We start from the raw sequence: 13235 nt of genomic DNA on the forward strand, positions 1-13235 counted from the left end.
AGGTGGTCTGCCCGCTGAAATAGAAAATCCAAAATAAGTCATGGCAATCACCTTACGGGGTGATAAAAAGCTTCATGAAAAACCTCCTAAGGCAACAAAAGAGGTAAATGCTGATGTGTTGACCCCACAGGTAAAAGAAAAAGTTGCTAAAAATTCAAGGAAGTTTGAGTACTTGAATGAAAAAGTTTCAAAACCAGAAGTAAAGAAGTGGCTACCACTGCCCTTCCTTCAAAGGCAAATAAAAGCGAAGGAGGATTTCCTCTTCAAAAATTTCATTGATATATTCAAAGAGCTTCATATTAACTTACCTCTTTTAGATGTTTAATATAGTATGCCTAAGTATGTAAAGTACTTAACGAATATAGTAGATAAAATAGTGAAATTACCGGATGTAGGGGAAATAATACTCACTGAAGAGTTGCCTGACCTAAGCTGAGGCCCTGGCCACGACGGGCATCCTGAACCATGAAGGCCTAAGAGACCCCCTAAACATTACAACCCACCAGTGATATTGTCCACTTTAGGCCCAGGCTCATACAGCTTTAAAACGCATCAATAGGGAGTAGGGATTTATTACTTATATACCCAGCATCCCTTCTGTGTTTTGCCAATGTAGGACTTCTTCCTAAGTTGGGGTGTTACATACACACCTTTATGGACTCAGCGTCCTCGCTGAGGTTTTCCACACTGAATAGGATTTATCTTAACTCAGGACTGAGGTTTGCCCCACCTTATCGAGATTTATCTACAATTAGTTTGAACTCTAGCCCACATAGATAGGGTTGACATAGGAGTGGCTCTGATACCATTCTATCATGACTCAAACTGAGGTCCTGGTCGTGATGGGCATCCTAAACCATGAAGTCCTGACAGATCCTTGTAACGTCACAACCCACTAGTGATATTGTTCGCTCTGGGCCAAGGCCTGCACAACTTTAAAATGTGTCACTGGGGAGTAAGGCTTTCTAACTTATATACCCAACTGCCCTTCTATGTTTTGACAATATGGGACTCCTTCCTAAGTTAGGGTATTACATAACCTGGCTCTGATACCATTCTATCACGACCAAAGCCAAGGCCTTGGCCACGACGGGCATTTCGAACCATTAAGGCCCAAGAAACCTATGTGATACCCCAACTTAGGAAAGAGTCCCACATCGACAAAACATAGAAGGGACGTTGGGTATATTAGTAAGAAAGTCTTACTCCCTAGTGACGCATTTTAAAGTCGTGCAGTCTTGGGACCAAAGAGGATAATATCACTAGCAAGTTGGGCTATTACAGGAGTTTCTCGGTCGTTGATAGTTTGGGATACCCATTGTAAGCAGGGCCTCGACTCATGTCATGACAAGAGTACAGTGCAGTAATGACACAAAAAATCCCCAAGAAATTGACAGATAAAGGGAAGTTTGCCATTCCTATACAAATTGGGGGGAAGAATTCCATGTATTTACTGACTTTGGGGACAACATAAATTTGATTCCCCTATCATTATTTAGATAATAAGGCTTGGGAGAGCCTAAAGAGACACGAGTGGTGATGTTGCTAGCAGACAGATCCATAGTATATCCGGATGAAATCATTAAGGATGTCCACATAAAGTTGGTAAATTTGTTATTCCTGCTGATTTTTTTATTCTTGAATTTGTGGCAGACGAACAGATACTAATTATTTTGGGGCGCCCTTTCTTAGCGACTAGAGGTGCTTTAATTGATGTTAGAGAAGGCACACTCAAAATGAGGGTAGATGATGAAGAGATGGTATTTGATGTTTACAAGGACCCCATTGAAAATCCCTTATATAAAGATTATGCATGATCAATATGTTTGAAAAGGATGAGTATGAGGTGTTTAATCTACCAATAACCTCTTTCGACTACCTGATTGAGTGGACTAAGATAAAACCACCAATTCCCAACATGTTAAAAGGTAAAAGAAGTTTGAAATGAAAGAGAAATTGACTCCTAAAAAGGAGTAAAAGGGTGAAAAAATATGGTTGAGTTGATATGCGTTGGGTCGCAACACTAAATTACGAGCTTCTTGGGAGGCAACCTAAGCTAAGGTATGTTTTATTTTTAGTTTTTAGTTTTTATTTCACATAGTAATTGTTTTTGGTTGAGTCATGGGTTAATTAAAAGTCTGAATACTAGAAACCTGAGCTAAGGAGAATGGCAAAAACTGAGTGTGGGGTCCCACGAATCTCCTCTATGTGCAAAAGATGCTACTAGCTAGGCCTAGAGACCTCAGGGAGTATTTCTATCTCTTACTTTAAAAATTCACTTAGGGGACAAAGTATATTTTTAAGTGTGGGGTTGGAAAATTTTCAAATTTTGACTCAATTTAAAAAAATACGTTAGGAATAAGTGTGATATTCTTGTTGGTGCTATTTTTGATTACATGATGCAAGTGGTTCTGTTTGAAGAAGCATGTTTATTGAGTGAATTACTATTTTTTTGAGACACCTAGGCTCATATTTTTGACTCTTGTACTTGTTTGCTTGATTTTTAATTCATGCTATTATTTGGTTGGGAGTCTAAGATGATCCTATTGAGTTGAGAATGTGCCATGTGCATATGAAATGTTTGTATATTCCTTGTTTCATGTGATGTCTAGAACATGACCGGTGTGTGTGAAGTGAAATAAAGAATATGGGTTCCGGAGATGATTTAGACATTTCTTTGATAACCTTATTTTATAACTTCTATTTGTGCTACCTTTGTGCATTATCTTAGTTAACCCCATTGAGCCTTTAAATTTTTCTTTGGTAGCCTCATATGTAGCCTAATCTCTTCTTTGATAGACCCTAATTTGATCCAAAAAGCTCCTAAGTGCTTTAACAAAAAAAATTATTGAGAAAGGAGTTTGAGAAATTGAAGAAGAAAAAAGGTGAAATTTATTACCCAAGGTAATAGTTATTGGTGTTTATAATTGATATGTGGTGGATTGATGTTGTTTAAATGATGTTATAAATATTCTCATGGTGGAAAAAAAATATAAAAATTGATTCTTGTGGTAGTAAACTATACACCCACCATACACCCACCAAGTGTTTGTGAAAATGTTTAAAAAAGATGGGGCAAAAAGATAAAAGAATGGGGTAGACAAAAATAGTTTAATTTGGTTTTTGGAGATTAACTTTAGATAGATAATGTAGTGTGTTAAAGTACTTAGAGAGGTTATTCACTATTTCCAAATAGCTTCTACCAGTCCCCTAGCTTACATTACAACCCGAAAAAGACCTATTTGATCATAAGTTTTACATTTGACTATTAGTGGAGCATTACACTAAGGAAAAGCCTATGGTTTATTGTGTGTAACTTGTGAATTCTTTTTGAGAGTGAGTGTGATTTGATTCTTGTACCCATTATATTATAAATAGCATTATTGTGAGTGATTATGGGTAACTCTCTTGTTGTGAGGGGCACACATTTGATGAATGTGGATGATTTGTATGATATCATTGATTGAATTATAAGCATTAGTTTGACACTTGTTGAGTCAATTCTTGAGGCTAGAATATTTTGTAGTAGTGTTCATGAACTTTCAATTGTATAAAAAACGTGCTTTGTGTAAAAACTTGCATTCCGTGTAGTCATTGTAGCACTAGATTGTGTGTCTTGCATTTAGTAGGAGTGTAGAGTCACCTCGAATTTTTATGCTTAGAGTAAATATTTGTTCGAGGACGAATAAGAGTTTAAGTGTGGGGTGATGATCTGAGGTGGTTTTATACAATTCAGTATTATAATTCTAGCTTATTTTGCCTTGTTTTGAGAGCAATTTGAGTTTTTAACGTGTTAATATTAATATAAATAATTATTTAAGTGTCCAATTTCATGATTACAATATCCAAAGCATTTTTCAAACAAGTTTGTACTTAATTGAGTAATTTAGAGATCAATCCGAAAAACTAGTTTTACTAGGTTGAGTTAGTTGTGTGTCTAGTTGATATCAGTGGATTCTAATGTGTTTAATTTGTTCCAAATATTTTAATGGTGTAATTATGAGGGGAATAACTTATTTTTTATGTGCAAAGTTTAAATTGACTAAGTCAAGAGTCAAAATTATATGTGGAAGATCATTGCGAATTTGCCTTATCTTAACCCTTGTTTTGATTTGTTGTTGAGAATATTGTGATGTTTTGATTTTTAATTTGTGGTGTATGATATTGTAGGAGATTTGGTGAGTTAAATACGGTGATATATTGATAATAAAAAAGGCTTGAAATTCATGAAAAATACACTACAAAAGGCATGAGCAAAGAACAAAATATTTCACACTTAATCAAATTTTTAATGCAAATTCCAGTGAGTCAATGCGAAGTCAACGCATCGCATCGAAGCTGCCATATCGGGGATGTGTTCAACGATGTGTTACATCAATGAATTCATGCAAAACAATTAAATGGTAAGCCGACACCAAAAAAATGAGAATAGAGGGAATCTTGTGGAAAAAGGGGGACCACGTGCCAGCTTATTCTTTTTTATTCCACAAACATTTGACTTAGAAGTGGACACATTTAAAGTGGACGCATAATTAAAATTTGGTCATTACCTAGGGGGAGGAAAAAAATATGATTGGACACAGTTTTGAGAAAATACAGAGGATCTGCTACATGATTTATTAGGTTTTAATTTCATTTTTAATCTCTAATTTTTCATATCATGTATTTAATTATTTGGATCATGATTATAAATATTAGTGGTTTAAAACCCTCTTTCTGGGATTAAACTCAAGAATATGATTACTATTATTTTGGATTAATTTATTTAATTTTGCTTATCCTATTTCAGTGTTTGTTTATTCTTATTTTAATTATTTTGTGGATTATTCACCTATAAAATACATATATTGTCGACCTTTTGATCTTGGGATAAGGAATCGAGAGATAGAACTTGGGAATAAATAAAGTTTGGGTTTTTATTGTTTTATAAAATAAAGAATTAAACATAGCATCTAGGACAGAGATGTACTTAGATGCCTTACTTGATTCATACGTAGGATGATAGTTTTAATTAACTTAATTGAATTATTACATCACTATTCAACGATGTAGTTGTAATGTCCACATTAGGTAAAATATTATAGGTTGGGAAACCATGATCATGCAATTAACTCTACGAATCAACAACCAAGATAAGTCAATTAACGGATTAATTTCAATAACATAGTATGATTGTTTGGAGTGATTTAACACTGGAATTTTCTCCATTTATTGTCTCAAGTATTTTATTTTATGAATTATTTATTTTATTTTTAATTTACAAAATAATTCAAAATTCTCTTTTTGGTTACTTTTGCACTAAATTAATCTAGATGGTGAACTAAAATTAAATCATTGCCAAATCAAGTCTCTGTGGGATCGATATTCCTATATTACTTGGTAGGCCATATACACTTTCTTTGCACTTCGGTGCTGTCAACATAGAAAATCCTTAAGAAATTGAGAGATCCGGAGAAGTTTACTCTCCCTATCCAAATTGGGAGTAAAGTGGTCCACGCACTGAGTGACTTAGGGGAGAGCATAAATCTGATGCCCCTATTTTTGGTTAACACATTGGGCTTAGGAAAGCCTAGATAGGCCACGATGGAATTGCAGTTAGCAGACGGATCCACTGCCTAATCGGAAGGAATCATTAAGGATGTCCTCATAATGGTTGGTAAATTTATTATTCCTGTTGACTTTATTTTTCTTGATTTTAAGGCAGAAGAATAGGTACCAATCATCTTGGGGCATCCATTCTTGAAAATTGGGGGAGCGTTGATTAATGATAGAGAATGCATGCTCAAAATGAGGGTAGAGGATGTATTTGATGTTTACAAAACATCCAATATAACGTCCCAATATAAAGATTTGTATATGATCAATGTTATTGATGGGGACAATTATAGGGCGGTTAGACCACCAAAGACCTCTTCAGACTACCCGATTGAGCAGCCTATGATTTTATTGCCTAATCCTGACATTATGAACGTTGATGGGCCTGAAAAGGGTAATTTTAAAAAACTTATTTCTCTTGAAAATTTTCACCTAAGGGGGGTGAAGATAAAAACAAGATGGAGACCAAGTGTGACTAAAATGGTGAAGGAATATGGTTGAGTTAAGTTGAGTCATGCCGATACACTAAATTAGGCGCTGCTTTGGAGGCAACCTAAGTTAAGTAGGTATGTTTTATTTTTCAGTTTTTAGTTTTATTTAATTTACGTAGTTGATGTTTTTTGTTGATTCATAGGTTAATGGGAAGTCTGAGTACCATAAAATTGAGCTAAAAAGCATGGAAAAGTCTAAGTGTAGGGTCCTACTGACCTTCTTTATGTGTAAAGATGCTACTAGCTAGGCCTGGAGGCCTCAAGGAGTATTTCTGTCTCTTACTTTAAAAGTTCACTTTGGGGACAAAGTAAATTTATAAGTGTGGGGTGGGGAAATTTCAAATTTTAGGCTCAATTTGAAAAATAATTTAGGTTAGGAATAAAGTGAGATACCCTTGTTGGTGCTATTTTTTATTTCATGGTGCAAGTGTTTTAGTTTGAAAAAGCATGTTGAATGAGTGAATTGCTATTTTTGAAACTCTTTAGGCTCATGTTTGTGACTCTTGTACTTGTTGGCTTAAATTTGAATTCATGTTATTCTTTGGTTGAGAATCTATGATGATCCTATGTGAGTTGAGTATGTGCCATGTGTTATGCGAGGTATTTGTATATTCCTTGTTGCATGTGATGTATAGAACTTGCGGTGTGTGTGCAAAGTGAAATAAAGAATGTGAGTTTAGGATATGATATAGTGATTTCTTTGATAGCCTTGTTTTATACCTTCTACTTGACCTACCTTTGTGCTTAATATTACTCAGCCCCATTGAACCTTTAGCTTTTTCATTGGTAACCTTATAAGTAGTTGAATCCCTTCTTTGATAGACCTTAATTTGGTCCAAAAGCTCCTAGGTTCTTTAATGAAAAATTAATTGAGTAAGAATTTTGAGAAATAAGAAGGAAAAGGTGAATTTGATTCCCAAGGTAATAGTTATTGGTGTTGATAATTAATGTGTGATAGATGGTTGTGATATAATTTATCCTAGAAATATTGCCATGCTGTGAAAACAGAGAAAAATTGATTCATGTGGTAATAAACTATGTGTCCACTAAGTGTTTGTGAAAATACTTTAAGAAGATGGGGGAAAAAACAAAAGATATGGGTGGATGAATGTAAGACCCCGCAAAATCGCGTGTCAAGTTCAGCCCGTAAAGCTCCATGAGAGATCCCAACACTTCGAAAATTTAGCTAAGTGTTTGAGACTTAGTCTCATTTTAAGCCTCCAAACTTCGGGGATTTATTTGGTGACCTTCCGATCTTTGTTTTTGGATTTTCAAGTTGCGATGGGGCAAGGTCATAGTACATCTCGGATAAGTTTCAAAATTTTTCGGATAGCGTTAGGGCATATTTGGATTTCAAAAACAGTAGCTCAAGGCGATCTCATGGCGTTGGCCAACTTTCAGCACTTCAAAATCCAAGGCGCCGCCCTAGTCTTAACACTGCTATAGCAAGGCGCCACCCTAGTTATAGCAGTGCTCAAGCCAATGCGTCGCCTAGGCTATAGCCCAAGGCCAAAAATCCATCTTTCAGCTCCATCCTTTGAAGGGTAAAATTGTAATCTTTCAACCCTTTGTATACCTCTTTAACACGAAATTCAACACATATACACCCAAATTTTGGTAGTTTCTCTCAATTCTCTTCACGAACAACCATTAGGGTTTATAGGCAAAGATTCAAGAATCAAAAATTCTCTCCATTAATCTTTATGCAATCAAGAACTAAGGTATGCGTTGTGTTCATCCATGGATCCCTTCCATTCATTAAGCTCAAGAATCAAGTTTTAAAATCATGGATTGTGATTATCTTGTTATGGTATGGTTATGTTCATGTTAATGATTGTTATTTGGTTTTAAGATGATATCTTGATGTATTTTCATGAGGTATGTGAGCATGCTAGTTAAAATCCATGAATTTGGGTGGCTTAAGATTGTTAAATTGATAAAGTATACCTATGCCCTAGTTTGTGCATGCAAGGAGTTTGATAAAATGCTTAAAGGAATAGAAACCATGCAATTTAGCTAGAATTTGATTTAAATGTCAAATGTATGCTATTCTCTTATATTCAAATAGGATTCCATGCTATTGTCATGAAATGCATATTTTGATAGGATGACATGATGTTAGAATATGAAATTTATGAATTCAATTATAAGCATACTCACCATGAACATGAATATGATAACCATGTGAAGTATGAAATCCCCTACTTATGGCATTATGAATTGTGAACTTTGTTCATATGATCAAGAAGTGTCATGTGGTGTCAGTTTCCTTCCATCTAGTCCTGGGGGTACTTGTACCCAAAAATATAGTTGTGTGCCTAGAGCCAGTGTCATGTTTCCACGATATCCGCAGTCAAGCCATGTTCAGTAGAATTCAGTCAGTCATATAACTCAGGAAACTCAGTAATCTCAGGAACTCAGTTAGCTATCAGATATTAGTAGTATTCCGTTAGTCAATAGAATTCAGTAAACTCAGTTCGTGTACAGTTATTTAATTATGTTCAGTCTCTTCAGATGGGAGTAGAAATTAACACCGAGAAAAACCAAGGATGGGAATACACACTGTCAAATGAGGGTGTGATTCTTAGCAATCATCCTTGCGTTCCAGAACTATGTAGACAGCATAGGTTGAGACATCGATACTGTCATATAAGGGTTGATAAGGTGGATAAGAACTGCCAGATGAGGGCCCCACTATTTTATTTTGAGGGTACTATCAGACGAGAGTTACCCACAGCTTGCCCTTACCAGTGGTGCGGTATTGACACTCTTCTAATCAGGGAAAAGATTGGACCCTAACTTAGCCTTATGGCTTATTTGGGGCATGTCGATTAGATGACTACTTCCCACAGTTTTAGTTACAAAATTAGGACTGTCAGATACAGTCACCCAATCTCAGTAAAAGAACTCAGATAGTTCTTCAGATTCAGGACTGTCAGATACAGTCAACTTAGAGCAGTACGAAACTCAGTTAGTTCCATCAGTATCAGGACTGTTAGATACAGTCATTCATGTTATCATTACTCAGACTCAGTAATCATTTTATCATAAACTTAGTTAATAGTATATCAGTTATATGAAATTTACATTGTATATATTCAGATTAAAGACTGTCGGATACAAACAACCAGACCAGTTCTTCATAATTCGAACTGTCAGAAATAGTCATTCATTTATTCAGTAATATAGTATCAGTTCCTCATTTATTAGTGACTTACATATCGATATCAGTAAAATCAGTCATTTAGTATCTCAGTATCAGTAAACTCATATTGTCAGTATGCAAACTCAGTAGTCAGCATTACCACAAGTTCAGTTATAGTTACTTATGCATGTATTTATTCTTATGTTCATATCAGTTAGCATTGTTCATGCATACAAACCCTTTGTATTTAGCCTACCTCACTAGTATACTCAGTACATTCAGTCGTACTGAAGTATTTGCGCTATGGTGTTTTACTTTGTACCATAGGTTCAGAGGCACGAGTTCCAGAGCAGCAGTGGCATTGCAGAGTTCAGCAGTCAGAGTTAGTAGTGAGTCCTCTTCATTCGAGGGCAATATGATTATTTATTTATTTTAGTACTTTAGTACTTAGACATTTTAGTAGATGGAGTTAGTTGAAGACATATTCCTTTAACTCCTTATTTAGTACAGTTAGAGGCTTTCAGACTATAGTATGTGAGACAGTATTTTTCAGTTGTTGGGTATTGTTATACCATTTTCAGGCATTGTTTTATAAGAAGTTTATTTAGATTGAACCTTATGGCCTTTCAGCTATTATTTTCCCCTTTTCATGTATATTATGCAGTGTACAAGTACAGATATCAGTCATGGGTTAGCTTGTGGTCCTTCAGGGTCATGGACACTATGTAGCATTTTGATTTAGAAAATTGAGGCACTACAAACTTAGTATCAGACCCTAAGGTTCAATAGAGTCCTAGGAAGTCTGAAAGTCGCATCTAGTAGAGTCTTGTATATGGATGTATTGTGCACCATACTAATGTACAGGAGGCTATAAGATGTTTTAGGAATAGTTTCCCTTTTTTCATGTCTCAGATCATACTACAGCAAGGTTCTCTAAAAAACCCATGTAGATTCACATCATGCTCCCCTCATGTCAAATTTACCTTAATTTTATGGTAACAAAAATAGTAAAGCTCAAACCCTAAAGATAGAGCTTTCTCAGACAGTCCCTGCAGACAGTTATGGGATTTTCCCTATGCTCAGATAGTATCCCCTCAGTTTTTTTATGTTCCAAAGTCGTACGGATCTCATTCATAATCATGAGAACTCATTCTCGAATCCAGATTTAGATATTTCATCAGATCCCTTCTCAAAATCCTATGATTGCATATGACCTAGAGTTAGAAGCATGAACTCAGGAGTTTAGCAGTAGTAGAGTTGGGATATTGGTTTCCAAATTGAATAGATTATATATTCGTGGGGATAGTTGTACTGAGGTAAACCAGTAGGCTTAAAAAGTGAAAGCAAGCAAGAATTTAGGATTGTTGACTTAAAGTTAGGTATGAAGATGTGGATGTGATATTAGTAAAATATGAGAAACATAAAATAAATAATGTGTTTAGTAAGGCAAGCATGTGTTGTACAAAGTGTAGGTATATGATGATGATTGCAGTTCAGTTTAGAGTTTAGTAAGCGTTTACAGACTTATGATGATGGCTTAAAGCCAAGGGGGAGATGATAGATTAAGTACCTAAGTCAGGCTCTCAGATTTCAGTAATAGTGCCAGTATGTATGAAAAAGCAGTTAGGGAAGATGATTCCCGACCCATCCTTATCTTAGTGTAAAGTTTCATACTCCAATCAGCATGATGCCTATGCATGCTTCATGTTTTTGTCATGGACACAGCTTATGTCTACACATATTCTATAGAATCATGTACGCTTTAAGTTCTCCGAATAGGGAGTTCAGTTCTAGTTCACTCACTATTATGAATCACATCTCATGAACTCAGAAATTTTAGACTCAGGTCGTGCAGCTCATGACTCATGTACATATTTCACGGTTTATAGTATACTTAGCTTCCATGACTCATGTTACATTTCTACTGATCAGTAAAATCCAGGATATGTCATGTATATCCTTAGTTCATACCTTTTTGGTAAATCCATGTTGTGAATATCCTATTTCTCGGTCCTCGAGCATGTTTCAAGTTCAGCTAGTGTCCATTCATGCTTAAGGACCTTCTAATTCAACCCTTAAGTGAGCTCTCCTGTGAAAATAGTGTAGTGATTAGCAGTTTCTTAGAAGTGATGGAGTAAGTGTTACATGTTATGAATAGATTATTGCATGCTTATTGTACACGAGGGTGTAGATATAAAAATAGGCTTGAATGTCATGTTAGTATGCAAGTAAATGGCTAGGAAGAGGTAGTACTTAGAAATTGGGAAAGTTCAGAGTGTGAATGCATTTAGATCCCTAACTTATATCAATCCTTATGGTGTGACTATCTAAATTCAGTTGTTGTCTCAATCATAGTTTTAGTATTTCAGTATCAGTAATCAGCATTTGTCCAGTATACAAAAAACAAAAACCAGTATTCAGCATTCAATTTTCAAAAACAAGTATTCAGTTCCAGTATTAGTCCCAGTTATAGTCTTATTTAGAGTGTCAGCTTCAAATCAGTAATCAGCTCAGAAACTCTGTTTAGTTTTAGACTTGCTTGACCATAGCGTACGGTTATCAGTTACTCAGTTATAGGTATTTCAATACCTCGGTCTATGGAATGTGTCCAAATCATGTAATACGCTTGGTCTTTCATTTTAAAATAAAACAGCTTTCACGTGGTCCATGTTCGGTCTCCTCATGTTACAGAATGCAGGTCCTATAGAGTGGGAGGAATTTGTCACGGCTTTCTTAGACAGATTCTTTCACCAAGAGCTGAGGGAGGCAAAAGTTCTTGAGTTCATCAACCTCAGGTAGGGAAATATGATTGTTAAAGAGTATTCTCTCAGATCTACTCAGTTAGCCAAATATGCTCCTCATGTGGTTGCAGACAACAGGGCTAAGATAAGCAAGTTCATGTTAGGGGTAAATGATAGCATGTTAAATGAGTGTAGGTCTGCGATGCAGAATAGTGATATGACTTTAGCCAGGCTCATGACCCATGCTCAGCAAATAGAGGAGTATAATATTAGGACTAGGGAGAGGCAGAGCAAGAGAGTAAGGTTAGGATATTTCAGTTTTGCTCAACCCAAATCAGAAGGAGGAAACCATTTGCAGTTTTGTCCTACGCCAGCAGTTCCGGATCCTTTCTCCGTCTGTGTCCCAGTGCTGAAATTTAGAGACAGCAATAGAGATAGAGAACTAGGCTCTAAATCTCAGGGTAGTGTTAACAGTGCCCAAACTAATCCCCTATGCTAGACTTATGATAAGAACCACAAGGGTATTTGCAGATCTGGTAGTGATGTCTATTTTGGTTGTGGCAAGCTAGGCCACAGGATTAGAGAGTGTCCACAGTCAGGTCTACAGGGTAAGTAGAATCGTTCCACATCCCAGTCTGGTCACCTAAATCAGCAGGGTGCCACTTCCAATGCTACTAGTGGGCAACGCTCAAATAGACTTTATGCTCTTTAAACCCGATAGGATCAGGAAAATTCTCCTGATGTCGTTACTAGTACGTTACAGATTTTTTATGTTCATGTTTATGCTTTGCTAGATCCAGGTGCATCCTTTTCTTTTGTTACTCTTTACATAGTATGCGATTTTGGAATCAGTCCTAAAATTTTAGCAGAGCCCTTTTCAGTCTTTACCCGAGTGGGTAAAGCCATCATAGCTCGATAGGTATACAGAAATTGCCTGGTTATGATATTTTAGAAAGCCACGCCAGTAGATTTAGTCGAATTAGAGATGACTGATTTTGATGTCATTCTCGACATGGATTGGCTTCATTCCTTCTATGCCACAGTCAACTGCAGAAATAGCATAGTCTAGTTTCAGTTCCTAAATGAGCCCGTCCTAGAGTGGAAGGGTACTACTTCATCTTTCAGGGTCAACTTATTTCCTACGTTCGGGAAAGGAAAATGATTTCTAAGGGGTGTGTGTATCATCTCGTGCATGTGAAAGATTACAGTTCCAAATCTCCTAGTTTTGAATCAGTTCCAGTGGTTAATGAATATACAGACATC

This window comes from Capsicum annuum, chromosome 3, assembly GCF_002878395.1.
Source record: "Capsicum annuum cultivar UCD-10X-F1 chromosome 3, UCD10Xv1.1, whole genome shotgun sequence".
Lineage (NCBI taxonomy): Eukaryota > Viridiplantae > Streptophyta > Magnoliopsida > Solanales > Solanaceae > Capsicum > Capsicum annuum.